Source organism: Lolium rigidum, chromosome 2 (assembly GCF_022539505.1).
Source record: "Lolium rigidum isolate FL_2022 chromosome 2, APGP_CSIRO_Lrig_0.1, whole genome shotgun sequence".
Taxonomy (NCBI): domain Eukaryota; kingdom Viridiplantae; phylum Streptophyta; class Magnoliopsida; order Poales; family Poaceae; genus Lolium; species Lolium rigidum.
In genome coordinates, this window is record NC_061509.1 from 115,031,075 (window position 1) to 115,048,694 (window position 17,620).

Here is a 17,620-nt window from a genome sequence, read left to right on the forward strand (position 1 = left end):
TCCCAGTCCCAAATTAATTAACAAAAATAGACACTCCTCCATGGTATGTGATTGTTGGACGGCACCCGAAGGATTCGGTTAGCCATGGCTTGAGAAAGCAAAGGTGGGGAGGAGTGTCATCTAAATAAAACTAAAATAAAAAGGCACTCCTTCATGGTATGAGATTGTTGGCAGACACCCGAGGATTCGGTTAGCCATGGTTTGTGAAAGAAAGGTTGGAAGGAGTGCCACCCAAAAATAAAATAAAATGGGAGCCGCTCTTTGAAGGTTTGTCTGGCAAGGGGGTTAGAGTACCCACTACCATTCGTTGACAACAACAAACACCTCTCAAAACTTTACTTTTATGCTCTCTATATGTTTTCAAAATCAAAGCTCTAGCACAAATATAGCAATCAATGCTTTCCTCTTTGAAGGACCATTCTTTTACTTTATTGTTGAGTCAGTTTACCTATTCTTTCTATCTTAGAAGCAAACACTTGTGTAAACTGTGTGCATTGATTCTTACATGTTTACCTATTGCACTTGTTATATTACTTTGTGTTGACGATTATCCATGAGATATACATGTTAAAGTTGAAAGCAACCGCTGAAACTTATATCTTCCTTTGTGTTGTTTCAAAGCTTTCTACTAAGAATTTATTGCTTATGAGTTACCTCTTATGCAAGACTTATTGATGCTTGTCTTGAAAGTATTATTCATGAAAAGTCTTTGTTATATGATTCATTTGTTTACTCATTATCTTCATCATTGCTTCGAATCTCTGCATTCATCTCATGTGCTTTACAATATTATGATCAAGGTTATGATGGCATGTCACTTAAGAAATTATCATTGTTATCGTTTACCTACTCGAGGGCGAGTAGGAACTAAGCTTGGGGATGCTTGATACGTCTCAAACGTATCTATAATTTCTTATGTTCCATGCCACATTATTGATGATATATACATGTTTTATGCATACTTTATATCAAATTATGGCATTTATTGGACTAACCTATTAACAAGATGCCACAGTGCCAGTTTCTGTTTATTATGTCTGTTTATTGCAGAAAAGGCCCAAAAACCAAAGTGCTCGGAAAAATCCAGAAAAATTACAGAAATTCTATTTCATCGGAAGACTCACGGAGCCAGAAGGGCAAGCCAGGGGGAGGCCCAGGGCCTCCTCCCAATAGGCCGGCGCGGCCTAGAGGGTGGTCACCCCACCCTATGGGGTGGGCCCCTCGGGACTCTTCCGACTCCGACTCTTCGCCTATTTAAGCCGTCGTGACCTAAAACTTCGACACCACTGGACGAAACTCCAGAAAGACTGCAGGGGCGCCGCCACATCGCGAAACTCCAATTCGGGGGACAGAAGTCTCTGTTCCGGCACCCTGCCGGACGGGGAATTGCCCCCGGAGTCATCTCCACCGCCGTCTCCACCGCCATCTTCACCGCCATCGCTGTCTCCATGATGAGGAGGGAGTAATTCACCCCAGGGGCTGAGGGCTCTACCGTAGCTATGTGGTTAATCTCTCTCTCGTACTTCAATACAATGATCTCATGAGCTGCTTTACATGATTGAGATCCATATGATGAGCTTTGTATCGCTACTAGTTATGTGCTACTCATGTGATGTTATTAAAGTAGTCTATTCCTCCTGCATGGTGTAAAGGTGACTAGTGTGTGCACCGTGTGGTTCTTGTCATAGATTATGATCATGATCTCTCGTAGATTGTGGAGTTAATTATCATTATGATAGTATTGATGTGATCTATTCCTCCTTTCATAGTGTAATGTGGACGAGTGTGTGCACTATGTTAGTTCTTGGTTTATTTTGCAATGATCTATTATGCTCTAAGGTTATTTAAATATGAACATTGAATTGTGGAGCTTGTTAACTCCGGCATTGAGGGTTCGTGTAATCCTACGCAATGTGTTCATCATCCAACAAGAGTATATGTAGCACATATGAGAAAGAGTTATTTATTATGCGATCAATGTTGAGAGTGTCCACTAGTGAAAGTATGATCCCTAGGTCTTGTTCCTAAATACTGAAATCGCTGCTTGTTTACTTGTTCTACTGCATGTTTACTTCCCGCAATATTACTACCATCAACCGCACGCCGACAAGAACTTTTACGGCGCCGTACTACTGCTCATACTTATTCATACCACCTGTATTTCACTATCTCTTCGCCGAACTAGTGCACCTATTAGGTGTGTTGGGGACACAAGAGACTTCTTGCTTTGTGGTTGCAGGGTTGCTTGAGAGGGATATCTTTGACCTCTTCCTCCTCGAGTTCGATAAACCTTGGGTAATCCACTTAAGGGAAACTTGCTGCTGTTCTACAAACCTCTGCTCTTGGAGGCCCAACACTGTCTACAAGAATAGAAGCACCCGTAGACATCATCTTCTATTTTATTTAGAGAATATAATATAGAGCCGCTCTGTAGGGGCCGCCTCAGCCCATGGCAGGTGACTATTTTCGCATCTTAATCTAAAGTGACTCTTATGTTAAACATTGTGCATCCCGACGTTGACCTAGCAGTGGCGGCGAGCATAGCCGTTCTGACCATGCCGATATCGGCATCGGCATCGGCATCGTTTGGAGGATGTGGTGCTCGAATAATAGTGGAAATGCGATATTATTTTTACATGCATAATATATAGAAAATAGCTAGATCTCTAAATCGATGCATATGAAGCTACATATATATTCTTGGTCATAATCCCCTTAATTATCTAAAGGAGATGGATGCATGGCTTCACATCATCGTCGCTTTCATCGTCAGTATCTTCGTCGTCTGAGTAGTAGTACCTCCTGCACATTGTTCCGTCGAACACCTTCACTGTGAGCACATCATCGCCTTCATATTTGAAGTGTACGAAGCAGCCGAAATCCACACCGTGCGCGATGGCAAATTTCTCCCAGCCCTTGTCGAGGTACATCCGGCCTTGTCCGTCAAATAGGACCTCCACGGTCCAGAGACGAGGACCGCAGTCAGCTGCTTGCAGATACACCTTAGCTGGCTCCTTGCCGTCAAGATAGTCCGCAAATTTTTTTGGGAGTTCCTGCAAAGAGATTGAGCGCCGATCGTTTGAAATTAGGGAACCCTTGAAATTAAAGGTTTTTTAGAACATGCCCATAATTAATCACATTCATCATATATGTGGGAACGCGTACGTACCTTCTTGACCAAAGGGTCTTCATAGACGACGATGAAGAACTCCTCTATGATCAATGGCAGTGTTGACGGTGGTGGTGGCAATGATGATGATCCACTTCCCCTTCCCCTTCCCCTTCCCCTTCCGGTCCGCGTCCGAGACGTGGAAGCCATGGCAATGGATCAAGTGTATGTGAACGAAGAAGAGAGAGGCAGAACCTATTGACACAAGGGATGGCCGTGTGGGTGTTTATAAGGGAGAGATGACCGTTGTAGGGGTTTACATAATAAAATAAGGAGGAGATGACTGTTGTGGGGGTTTATACACAATAAATTAAGGAGGAGACGACCGTTGTGGGGGTATATATTGATACGTCTCCAACGTATCGATAATTTCTTATGTTCCATGCCACATTATTGATGATATCTACATGTTTTATGCACATTATATGTCATATTCGTGCATTTTCTGGAACTAACCTATTAACAAGATGCCGAAGTGCCAGTTCACTTTTACTGCTGTTTTTGGTTTCGGAAATCCTAGTAACGAAATATTCTCGGAATTGGACGAAATCAACGCCCAGGTTCCTATTTTGCCCGGAAGCATCCGAACACCGGGGAAGGACCGGAGGGGGCCACGGGCCCACCAGACCATAGGCCGGCGCGGCCTGGGTGTGGCCCGCGCCACCCTATGGTGTCGCCGCCTCTTCGACCCTCTGACGCCGCCCTTTCGCCTATATAAAGCCCCTGCATCGAAAACCCTTATGAAGGAAGCCACGGTACGAGAAACCTTCCAGAGCCGCCGCCATCGCGAAGCCAAGATCTGGGGGACATGAGTCTCTGTTCCGGCACCCTGCCGGACGGGGAAGTGCCCCCGGAAGGCTTCTCCATCGACACCGCTGCCATCTCCACCGCCATCTCCATCAACGCTGTTGCTCCCATGAAGAGGGAGTAGTTCTCCATCGAGGCTCGGGGCTATACCGGTAGCTATGTGGTTCATCTCTCTCCTATGTACTTCAGTACAATAATCTCATGAGCTGCCTTACATGATTGAGATTCATATGATGATGCTTGTAATCTAGATGTCATTGTGCTAGTCAAGTGAGTTTTACTTATGTGATCTCCGGAGACTCCTTGTCCCACGTGTGTAAAGGTGACAGTGTGTGCACCGTGTGTGTCTCTTAGGCTATATTTCACAGAATACTTATTCACTGTTATGAATGGCATAGTGAAGTGCTTATTTATATCTCTTTATGATTGCAATGTGTTTTGTATCACAATTTATCTATGTGCTACTCTAGTGATGTTATTAAAGTAGTTTTATTCCTCCTACACGGTGCTAATGGTGACGAGTGTGTGCACTCGTGTTAGTACTTGGTTTATGCTATGATCATGATCTCTTGTAGATTACGAAGTTAACTATTGCTATGATAGTATTGATGTGTATTATTCCTCCTACATAAGCATGAAGGTGACAGTGTGCATGCTATGTTAGTAATTGGTTTAGTCGTATCGATCTTTCATGCACTCTAAGGTTATTTAAATATGAACATTGAATTGTGGAGCTTGTTAACTCCGGCATTGACGGTTCGTGTAATCCTACGCAATGTGTTCATCATCCAACAAGAGAGTGTAGAGTATGCATTTATCTATTACATTATGTGATCAATGTTGAGAGTGTCCACTAGTGAAAGTCTAATCCGTAGGCCTTGTTCCTAAATACTGCTAGTTACTGCTGCTTGTTTACTATTGCTTTGCGTTACTACTTTGCGTTACTGCGTTACTTACTTGCTTGTTTACTTCCTTGCAATATTACTACCATCAACTGTATGCCATAAGCTACTTTTACGGCGCCGTTACTCTTGCTCATATTCATTCATACCACTTGTATTTCACTATCTCTTCGCCGAACTAGTACACCTATTAGGTGTGTTGGGGACACAAGAGACTTCTTGCTTTGTGGTTGCGGGGTTGCATGAGAGGGATATCTTTGACCTCTTCCTCCACGAGTTCGATAAACCTTGGGTAATCCACTTAAGGGAAACTTGCTTGTTGTTCTACAAACCTCTGCTCTTGGAGGCCCAACACTTGTCTACAAGAATAGAAGGCAACCGTAGACATCAAGCACTTTTACGGCGCCGTTGCCGGGAGGAAAGGTAAAAGGCACTCATACTACGGTCTCAGAGTAAAGTATTTTTACGGCGCCATTGTGTGTGTGCTCGAAGCTATTTCCTTTAGACTCCTGCAATTGCGATCATTGTGGTTTCTTGTTTACACTAGTTAGGCATAATGGACAACAATGACCTTCTTATTCTATTTCCTGATTTAAAACATGGATGGTTTGATGCGAAAATTAAAAAACCTATGAAATCTTCTTTGCATCTGGTAGTAATATTAGTATGAACGCTTTGAACACTATTGTTGCTAATGCTATGGAAAATTCTAAGCTTGGGAAGCTGGCTTTGATGAGCATGATATTTTTAGTCCCCCAAGCATTGAGGAGAAAATTTTCTTTGATGATACTTTGCCTCCCATTTATGATGATTATAATGATAGTAGTCTTTTGTTACCACCTGTTATGGAGAGATAAATTTTATTATGATTACAATATACCTCTTACACTTGATAGATAATAATGATAGCTACTTTGTTGAATTTGCTCCCACTACAATTAATAAGAATTGACTATGCTTATGTTGGGAGTAGTAATTATTTTATGCATGAGACTCATGATAAGAATGCTTTCATGTGATAGTTATATTGTTGAGTTTGCTCATGTTGCTACTGAAAGTTATTATGAGAGAGGAAAATATGGTTGTAAAAGTTTTCATGTTACTAAAACACCTCTCTATGTGCTGAAATTTTTGATGCTATACTTGTTTTATCTTCCTATGCTTGTTACTTTGCTCCTCATGAACTTGTTTATTTACAAGATTCCTATGCATAGGAAGCATGTTAGACTTAAATGTGTTTTGAATTTGCCTCTTGATGCTCTCTTTTGCTTCGAATACTATTTCTTGCGAGTGCATCATTAAAACTGCTTGAGCCCATCTTAATGGCTATAAAGAAAGAACTTCTTGGGAGATAACCCATGTGTTATTTTGCTACAGTACTTTGTTTTATATTTGTGTCTTGGAAGTTGTTTACTACTGTAGCAACCTCTCCTTATCTTAGTTTTGAGTTTTGTTGTGCCAAGTGAAGCCGTTGATAGAAAAGTTAAGTACTAGATTTGGATTACTGCGCAGTTACAGATTTCTTTGCTGTCACGAATCTGGGCCGTACTGCCCTGCAGGTAAGCTCAGAAAATTATGCCAATTTACGAGCATGATCCTCAGATATGTACGCAACTTTCATTCAATTTTGAGCATTTTCCATTTGAGCAAGTCTGGTGGCCATATTAAAATCCATCTTTACGGACTGTTCTGTTTTGACAGATTCTGCCTTTTATTTCGCATTGCCTCTTTTGCTATGTTGGATGAATTTCTTTGATCCATTGACTGTCCAGTAGCTTTATGCAATGTCCAGAAGTGTTAAGAATGATTGTGTCACCTCTGAACATGTGAATTTTTGATTGTCCACTAACCCTCTAATGAGTTTGTTTCGAAGTTTGGTGTGGAGGAAGTTTTCAAGGGTCAAGAGAGGAGGATGATATACTATGATCAAGGAGAGTGAAAGCTCTAAGCTTGGGGATGCACCCGGTGGTTCACCCCTGCATATATCAAGAAGACTCAAGCGTCTAAGCTTGGGGATGCCCAAGGCATCCCCTTCTTCATCGACAACATTATCGAGTTCCTTCTCTTGAAACTATATTTTTATTCCATCACATCTTATGTGCTTTTTCTTGGAGCGTCGTTTGTTTGCTTTTGTTTTTGTTTGTGTTTGAATAAATTGGATTACATCATGCTTGTGTGGGAGAGAGACACGCTCCGCTGGTTCGTATGAACACATGTGTTCTTAGCTCATAATATTCATGGCGAAGTTTCCTCTTCGTTAAATTGTTATATGGTTTGGAACTGGAAAATGATACATGTAGTAATTGCTATAAATGTCTTGGGTAATGTGATACTTGGCAATTGTTGTGCTCATGTTTAAGCTCTTGCATCATATACTTTGCACCCATTAGTGAAGAAATACATAGAGCATGCTAAAATTTGGTTTGCATAATTGGTCTCTCTAAGGTCTAGATAATTTCTAGTAATGGTGTTTGAACAACAAGGAAGACGATGTATAGTCTTATAATGCTTGTCAATATGTCTTTTATGTGAGTTTTGTTGTACTAGTTCATCCTTGTGTTTGCCTCAAACAAACCTTGCTAGCCTAAACCTTGTATCGAGAGGGAATACTTCTCATGCATCCAAATACTTGAGCCAACACTATGCCATTTGTGTCCACCATACCTACCTACTACATGGTATTTCTCCGCCATTCCAAAGTAAATTGCTTGAGTGCTACCTTTAAACAATTCAAAATTTATTACCTCTTATTTGTGTCAATGTTTTATAGCTCATGAGGAAGTATGTGGTGTTTATCTTTCAATCTTGCTGGCGGCAACTTTCACCAATGGACTAGTGGCTTCATCCGCTTATCCAATAATTTTGCAAAAAGAGTTGGCAATGGGATTCCTAGTCCCAAATTAACAAACTAAAAATAGACACTCCTCCATGGTATGTGATTGTTGGACGGCACCCGAAGGATTCGGTTAGCCATGGCTTGTGTAAGCAAAGGTTGGGAGGAGTGTCATCATAATAAAACTAAAATAAAAAGGTACTCCTTCATGGTATGAGATTGTTGGCAGAGCACAGAGGATTCGATTAGCCATGGTTTGTGAAAGAAAGGTTGGAAGGAGTGCCATCCAAAAATAAAATAAAATGGGAGCCGCTCTTTGAAGGTTTGGTCGGTAAGGTGGTTAGAGTACCCGCTACCATTCGTTGACAACAACAAACACCTCTCAAAACTTTACTTTTATCCTCTCTTTATGTTTTCAAAATCAAAGCTCTAGCACAAATATAGCAATCGATGCTTTTCCTCTATGAGGACCATTCTTTTACTTTTATTGTTGACTCAGTTCACCTATTTCTCTCCACCTCAAGAAGCAAACACTTGTGTGAACTGTGCATTGATTCTTACATATTTGCATATTGCACTTGTTATATTGCTTTGCATTGACAATTATCCATGAGATATACATGTTATAAGTTGAAAGCAACCGCTGAAACTTCATCTTCCTTTGTGTTGCTTCAATACCTTTACTTTGAATTATTGCTTTATGAGTTAACTCTTATGCAAGACTTATTGATGCTTGTCTTGAAGTGCTATTCATGAAAAGTCTTTGCTTTATGATTCACTTGTTTACTCATGTCATACACATTGTTTTGATCGCTGCATTCTCTACATATGCTTTACAAATAGTATGATCAAGTTTATGATGGCATGTCACTCCGGAAATTATCTTTGTTATCGTTTTACCTGCTCGGGACGAGCGAACTAAGCTAGGGATGCTGATACGTCTCCAACGTATCGATAATTTCTTGTGTTCCATGCCACATTATTGATGTTATCTACATGTTTTATGCACACTTTATGTCATATTCGTGCATTTTCCGGAACTAACCTATTAACAAGATGCCGAAGTGCCAGTTCTCGTTTTTCTGCTGTTTTTGGTTTCGAAATCCTAGTAACGAAATATTCTCGGAATCGGACGAAATCAACGCCAAAGTTCCTATTTTCATCGGAAGCATCCGGAACACCGGGAAGGACCGGAGGGGGGCCACGGGGCCACCAAACCCTAGGCCGGCGCGGCCGGAGGGGGCCGCGCCGCCCTATGGTGTGGCCCCCCTGTCGGCCCTCTCGCGCCGCCTCTTCGCCTATATAAAGCCCCTGGATCGGAAAACCCGATACCAATTGACGAAACCCACGAGAAACCCGCGGAGCCGCCGCCATCGCGAAGCCAAGATCCGGGGGACAGGAGTCTCTGTTCCGGCACCCTGCCGGGACGGGGAAGTGCCCCGGAAGGCTTCTCCATCGACACCGCTGCCATCTCCACCGCCATCTTCATCACCGCTGCTTGCTCCCATGAGGAGGGAGTAGTTCTCCATCGAGGCTCGGGGCTGTACCGGTAGCTATGTGGTTCATCTCTCTCCTATGTAGTTCAATACAATAATCTCATGAGCTGCCTTACATGATTGAGATTCATATGATGATGCTTGTAATCTAGATGTCATTATGCTAGTCAAGTGAGTTTTACTTATGTGATCTCCGGGGACTCCTCGTCCCACGTGTGTAAAGGTGACAGTGTGTGCACCTTGTGGGTCTCTTAGGCTAGATTTCACAGAATACTTACTCATTGAATGGCATAGTGAGGTGCTTATTTATATCTCTTTATGATTGCAGCATGTTTGTATCACAATTTATCTATGTGCTACTCTAGTGATGTGTTATTAAAGTAGTTTATTCCTCCTGCATGTGTGCAAAGGTGACAGTGCGTGCACCGTGTTAGTACTTGGTTTATGCTATGATCATGATCTCTTGTAGATTATGGAGTTAACTATTGCTATGATAATATTGATGTGATCTATTCCTCCTACATATGCATGAAGGTGACGAGTGTGCATGCTATGCTAGTACTTGGTTTAGTCTGTTGATCTATCTTACACTAAAGGTTACTTAAACATGAGCATTATTGTGGAGCTTGTTAACTCCGGCATTGAGGGTTCGTGTAATCCTACGCAATGTGTTCATCATCCAACAAAAGTGTAGAGTATGCATTTATCTATTCTGTTATGTGATCGATGTTGAGAGTGTCCACTAGTGAAAGTCTATTCCCTAGGCCTTGTTCCTAAATACTGCTGAGTTACTACTGCTTGTTTACTACTGCTGCGTTACTACTCTTGCGTTACTCTTGCTTGTTCTTGTTTCTTGCGTTACTACTGCTGCAATACCACCACCATCAACTACACGCCAAGCACTTTTTCGGCACCGTTACTACTTGCTCATACTTATTCATACCACTTGTATTTCACTATCTCTTCGCCGAACTAGTGCACCTATTAGGTGTGTTGGGGACACAAGAGACTTCTTGCTTTGTGGTTGCGGGGTTGCATGAGAGGGATATCTTTGACCTCTTCCTCCCTGAGTTCGATAAACCTTGGGTATCCACTTAAGGGAAACTTGCTGCTGTTCTACAAACCTCTGCTCTTGGAGGCCCAACACTGTCTACAGGAAAGGAGGGGGAACGTAGACATCAATCAGCGTGAGAGACTTATGCCCTTCCGAGTTCTTCCGGTACAAATCCATGGCCTTGTCAAACTAACCAAAGGAAGCGCAATCATTTCATCGAACAAAATGTAGGTGCTACAGCTTATCTAAGAAAGAGTCGTACCATTTGGCTGACGTCAACGCCGCTGTCGCCTCTACTCTCGATCTCGTGATGGAACCCATGGAACAAGTTCACCGACGCCTGGATGATGGCCCATCGCGTCGACATTGCCTTTTGGCTCCTCTTCATTGTCACTTTGTTGTAGTCGCTATTGATCAGCTTGCGCTCATCGAACTCGGCCTTGATCCTCACCCAATACTTCTCGTACTTTTGGTTGGCGCCGATGATGGAGTCATGGCTCACCGTCGACCACGACTCACACAGACATTGATCCTCCAGAGGCGTCCACTTGGGGCCTCGTGTGCCTGATGCCATCTTCTTCTTCTTCCTCACGCCGTCCCCGTCAACCTCCACGAGATCATCGGCATCCTCACCGGCACCCTCGCCGTCCTCTTCGTCGCCGCCCTCTTCGTCCTCGTCGTCCTCATCGTCCTCCACCCCCTCCCCCTCCTCCTCCTCTTCCTCCTCCCCCTCCTCCTCCTCCTTAGAACCGACACCGTCGAATTCGAGCGGGCCCCTGCGGCCAGTGAACAGGGCGCCGTCCACACCGGGTCCTGGCTCGCGCTGGGGCCTTGGCTCGTATGCCGGGGAGTAGAAGAGGGAGTTGGGGTTGAAGCTGCCATGCGGCAGCGTATCCTGGTAGTGCGGCGACAAGTTTGGCGTCACGCACCCGGGAGTGGCGGAGGGGCCTTCGTTGTAAAACCCTGATGTCGACGGAGAGACCACTCCCGGAACGTACACCAGCGCCGACGTACTCCATGGGATCGCGTTGGTGGCAGCGATACACCTGGCCAGCGCGTGCTGGTGCGCGCGCGCCGCCAACGCCTTCTTCTCCTGCTGCGCCTCCCTTCGTCCTTTCCGCTACGCCGTCGACAGCTTCCGGCACAGACAGTCTTGATGCCACTGATCATCGGTCCAGCCTTTCGGCTTCTTCTTTGGAGCCGGCGCCTTCTGCGGCTTCGCGAAGGGCGCCTTCACCCCTTTCTTGGCCGACGGCTTCTTGGCCGCTTTTTTGGCCAATTATTGGGGGGCTGTCAGCGGCGCCATGGATGGGGAGAGGGTAGAGGCAGCGGGGAGGAACATAGTAGCGACGGCAGGAGGGAGAAATGAATTTGCAGGATAGGTCAAATGTGTTGGGACGGTACAAATGCGCGGCGGGAGAGGCGCGATGTGGCGAGGAGAGGGGGATGAATTTTTCCTGTCCCGGCCGATGCGTCGGTCCCGCCATGCCTCGCCTCGCTTTTCGTTGTGTCCGGCGTGCCCGGAGCGTCCCCTGTGGGACGGGGACGGGCTCGGGGCGCCGGACACCGTATCGGGCCGCGCCGGACAAAAAACAAGTTTGGGGGACGCGGCGGGACGTTTTTTTGTCCGGTGCAACTCAAATCCCTTTGGGGGACGGTTTGGGGGACGCGACTGGAGATGCTCTAACACATTCTTGAATCTTTGTTCTGATGGGGTTCGTTGCATAGAAAACAAAAAATTTCCTACCGCAAAGACGAATAAATCCAAGATCTAATCTATGGAACACCCAAGATCTAATATACAAGATCGAAGCAACGAGATGGAGATGATACTAACCCTCGAAGATTCCATAGCTTACGAGAATAATCTCGTTGTTGGTGTAGACGATCGTCCCCGGTGCTGCAATCCGGCAACACTTCCGTACTTGGTCGCGCGTACGGTGTCTATGAAGCCCTTCCTCTCCCCGTTCCAGCGGGCAGCGGAGGTGTGGTAGATCTCCTCCAAGTTCCAGCAGCACGACAGCGTGGTGGTGGTGGTGGAAGAAAAGCTGCGAGGCTTCGCCTAAGCCGGAGCAGCGTATGGTGGAGGAGAGAGGCGGCCGAGAGGAGGGGACAATGATGGGATGGGTGGCCAGCCACCCCTCCCTCTTTATATAGGGGCCCAGGTCGGTGGGGTGGCCCCCTTTCCCATCTAGGGTTAGGGGGCGGCGGCCAAGGGGGAGAGAGATTTCCTCCCCCCAAGTTGACCCCCTAGGAAAACCCTAGGGGTTGGCCGGCTGGGCCTTGAGGGGCATGTGCCCCTGGCCCATTAGGCTAGGGAGCACCCCTCGGCCCATGCTAGGCCTCCTAGGGTCGTGGGCCCACTGGTGGGACCCCGGAACCTTCTAGAACCTTCCCGGTCATCCACCGGAAAAATCCCGAACTTTTCCGAAACCTAGAAATCAACTTCCCTTATATGAATCTTATTCTCCGGACCTCCTCGTGACGTCCTGGATCCCATCCGAGACTCCGAACAAACTTCGTCTCCATACCATATTCAAATCTACTTATGCGACATCGAACCTTAAGCGCGTCACCCTACGGTTCGCGAACTATGCAGACATGGTCGAGACTCCTCTCCGAGCAATAACCAATAGCGGGATCTGGAGATCCATAATGGCTCCCACATATTCAACGATGACTTAGTGATCGATTGAACCATTTACATACGATGCCGATTCCATTTGTCTCGCGATATTTTACTTGTTCGAGGTTCGATTATCGGTATCTCCATACCTTGTTCAACCTCGTTACCGACAAGTACTCTTTACTCGTACCGCGGTATGTCATCTCTTATGATCCAATCATATGCTTGCAAGCTAATCAGACGACATTCCACCGAGAGGGCCCGGAGTATATCTATCCGTCATCGGGATGGACAAATTCCACTATTGATCCATATGCCTCAACTCACACTTTCCGAATACTTAATCCCATCTTTATAACCACCCATTTACGCAATGGCGTTTGATGTAATCAAAGTACCCTTCGGTGTAAGTGATTTACATGATCTCATGGTCGAAGGACTAAGGCAACTATGTATCGAAAGCTTATAGCAAATTGAACTTAATGACTTGATCTTATGCTACGCTCATTTGGGTGTGTGTCCATTATATCATTCAACCAATGACATAACCTTGTTATTAATAACATCCAATGTTCATGATCACGAAACCATGATCATCCATTAATCAACAAGCTAGTTATACAAGAGGCTTACTAGGGACTCCTTGTTGTTTACATAACACACATGTATCAATGTTTCGGTTAATACAATTATAGCATGGTATGCAAACATTTATCATAAACACAAAGATATTATAATAACCACTTTATTATTGCCTCTTGGGCATATCTCCAACGATCTTCCACTTGCACTAGAGTCAATAATCTAGATTACATTGTAAGGTACCTAACACCCATGTCATTACGGTGTTGGTCATGCTTTGCCCTAGGGAGAGCTTTAGTCAACGGATACGCAACATTCGGATCCGTGTGTACTTTGAAAATCTCTACTTCACCATCTTTGATGTACTCGCGAATCGAATGAAAATGCAGCTTGATATGCTTTAGCTTCTTGTGTGACCTTGGTTCCTTTGCATTGGCGATGGCACCCGTGTTGTCACAATAAATGACTAACGGGTCCAATGCACTAGGAACCACACCAAGCTCAACAATGAACCTCTTCATCCATACCGCTTCCGATGAAGCCTGCGAAGCCGCTATATATTCGGATTACAGTTGAAGATTTCGCCACCGTGCACTGCTTGGACTGCTCCAGCTTGCTGCCGCACCATTCAATATAAACACGTACCCGGATCGAGACTTAGAGTCATCGGGATCGGTGTTCCAACTTGCATCGGTGTAATCTGGTTACAACGAGCTCTTGGTCACCGCCATAACAAAGAAACATATCCTTAGTCCTTTTCAATTACTTCAGGATATTCTTGACCGCTGTCCAGTGTTCCATTCCTGGATCACTTTGATATCTGCTGGTCAAACTAACAGCATGTGCGATATACGGTCTAGTACACAACATGGCATACATGATAGAGCCTACTGCCGAGGCATAGGGGATCTTGCTCATCCTCTTTCTTTCATCTGCCGTAGCTAGGACCTTGATTCTTACTCAAGACCTTACTCGGCAACATAGGCAAGAACCCTTTCTTGCTTTCATCCATTCTAAAGTTCTTTAGAATCTTGTCCGAGTATGTACTCGTGAAAGGCCTATTAGGCGTCTTGATCTATCTCTATAAATCTTGATGCCTAAAATGTATGCTTGCTTCACCAAGGTCTTTCATTGAAAAAGACTTATTCAAATAACCTTTAACGCTGCTTAATAGTTCTATATCATTCCCAATCAATAATATGTCATCTACATATAATATCAGGAACGCTACAGAGCTCCCACTCACTTTCTTGTAAATACAGGCCTCACCATGAGTCCGTATAAAACCGAAGTCTTTGATCACCCTATCAAAGCGTAGGTTCCAACTCCAGGATGCTTGCTTCAATCCATAAATGGAACGCTGAAGTTTGCATACCTTGTCAGCATTTTTAGGATCGACAAACCTTTGGGTTGTACCATATACAACTCTTCCTCAATATCACCATGAAGGAACGCCGTTTGGACATCCATCTGCCAAACCTCATAATCGAAAAATGCAGCTATTGCTAACAAAATCCTCACAGACTTTAGCTTCGCTACAGGTGAGAAAGTCTCATCGTAGTCAACTCCTTGAATTTGTCGGAAACCCTTTGCGACAAGTCGAGCTTTATAGACGATAATATTACCATCGAGCATCTGTTTTTCTCTTGAAGATCCATTTATTCTCGACAGCCTTGCGGCTATCAGGTAAGTCTACCAAAGTCCATACTTTGTTATCATACATGGATCCCATTTCAGATTTCATGGCTTCTTGCCATTTGTTGGAATCTGGGCTCACCATTGCTTCTTCATACGTCGCAGGGTCCTCATCATTGTTGTCCACAATCATGACATTTAGACAGGGATCATACCAATCAGGAGTGGTACGTTCCCTCGTCGATCTGCGAGGTTCAATAGCTTCCTCGTTCGAAGTTTCATGATCATCATCATTTGCTTCCTCTCCTATCGGTGCAGGCTGCGCAGGAACTTCTTCCGGCACTGCGCTACTCTGATCTATGAGAGAAGGTTCATCAACCTCGTCGAGTTCTACTTTCCTTCCAGTCACTTCTTTAGTGAGAAACTCCTTCTCAAGAAAGGATCCGTTCTTGGCAACAAAGATTTTGCCTTCGGATCTGTGATAGAAAGTGTACCCAATTGTTTCTTTAGGGTATCCTATGAAGACGCATTTCTCCGCTTTGGGTTCTAGCTTGTCAGGTTGTAACTTCTTTACATAAGCTTCGCAACCCCAAACTTTAAGAAACGACAGCTTAGGTTTCTTCCCAAACCATAATTCATACGGTGTCGTTTCAACGGATTTAGATGGTGCCCTATTTAAAGTGAATGTGGCTGTCTCTAATGCATAACCCCAAAACGATAACGGCAAATCGGTAAGAGACATCATAGACCAAACCATATCTAAGAGAGTTCGATTACGACGTTCGGACACACCATTGCTGTCGTGGTGTTCCCGCGGTGTCAACTGTGAAAGTATTCCGCATTTCTTTAAATGCATGCCAAACTCATAACTCAGATATTCGCCTCCGCGATCAGAACGCAGAAACTTAATCTTCTTTTTCCGTTGATTTTCCACTTCACTTTGGAATTCCTTGAACTTCTCAAAAGTCTCGGACTTATGTTTCATAAAGTAGATATATCCATATCTACTCAGATCATCCGTGAAGGTTAGAACATAACGATAACCACCGCGCGATGCTACACTCATTGGTCCGCACACATCGGTATGTATGATTTCCAATAAGTCTGTAGCTCGCTGCATTGTACCAGAAAATGGAGTCTTAGTCATTTTTCCCATTAGACATGCTTCGCATCTGTCAAGCGACTCAAAGTCAAGTGACTCAAGGAGTCCATCGGAATGGAGTTTCTTCATGCGCTTCACTCCAATATGACCAAGACGACAGTGCCACATATAAGTAGAATTATCATTCAATTTAATTCGCTTATCATCAATGTTATGAACATGTGTATCACTACTATCGAGATTTAACAAGAATAAACCGTTCATCTCAGGTGCATGGCCATAAAAGACATTACTCATATAAATCGAACAACCATTATTCTCAGACTTAAACGAATAACCGTCTTGCATTAAACAAGATCCAGATATAATGTTCATGCTCAACGCATGTACCAAATAACAATTATTGAGGTTTAAAACTAATCCCGAAGGTATATGTAGATGGAGCGTGCCAACGGCGATCACATCGACTTTGGATCCATTTCCAACACGCATTGTCACCTCGTCCCTCGCCAGGCTTCGTTTATTCCGCAGTTCCTGTTTCGAGTTATAAATGTGAGCAACCGAACCAGTATCAAATACCCAGGCACTACTACGAGAACTAGTAAGATAGACATCAATAACATGTATATCAAATATACCTTTCTTCTTGACGTGGCCACTCTTCAGATCGGCCAAGTATTTGGAGCAATTGCGCTTCCAATGCCCCTTCCCCTGGCAGTAATAGCACACAGTCTCAGGCTTAGGACCAGCCTTAGGCTTCTCAGGAGGCGCCGCAACTTTCTTGCCGCCCTTCTTGAAGTTGCCCTTGTTAGGCTTGCCCTGTTTCTTGAAACTGGTGGTCTTGTTGACCATCAACACTTGGTTCTCCTTCTTTATCTCTACTTCAGCAGATTTCAGCATGGAAAAGAGTTCAGGTAAATCTTTGTTCATGTTCTGCAAGTTGTAGTTCATCATGAAGTTCTTGTAACTTGGTGGCAGTGATTAAAGGACACGATGAATACCCAGCTGGTTAGGGATCATCATCCCCAAGTCACTGAGCTTCTTCGCTTGTCCGGACATGGCGAACATGTGCTCACTAACGGAGCTGCCCTCTTCCATCATACAACTAAAGAACTGTTTCGAGGCCTCATAGCTTTCCACGGCCGCATGAGTTTCAAAGATAAGCTTGAGCTCACGCATCATCTCACAAGGGTCGTGGTGCTCAAAACGCTTTTGGAGCTCTGCCTCTAGGCTGCACAGGATGGCACACTGAACTTCGGAGTACCGAGTTGCCCGAGTCTCGTAAACATTCTTTACGTCCTCGGATCATCGCAAGAGGTGGTGGGGGACCTAGCGGTGCATCGAGCACATATTGCAGGCTTCCACCAGTGAGGAAAATCCTCACACGATGGAACCAGTCAGTGAAGTTGCTACC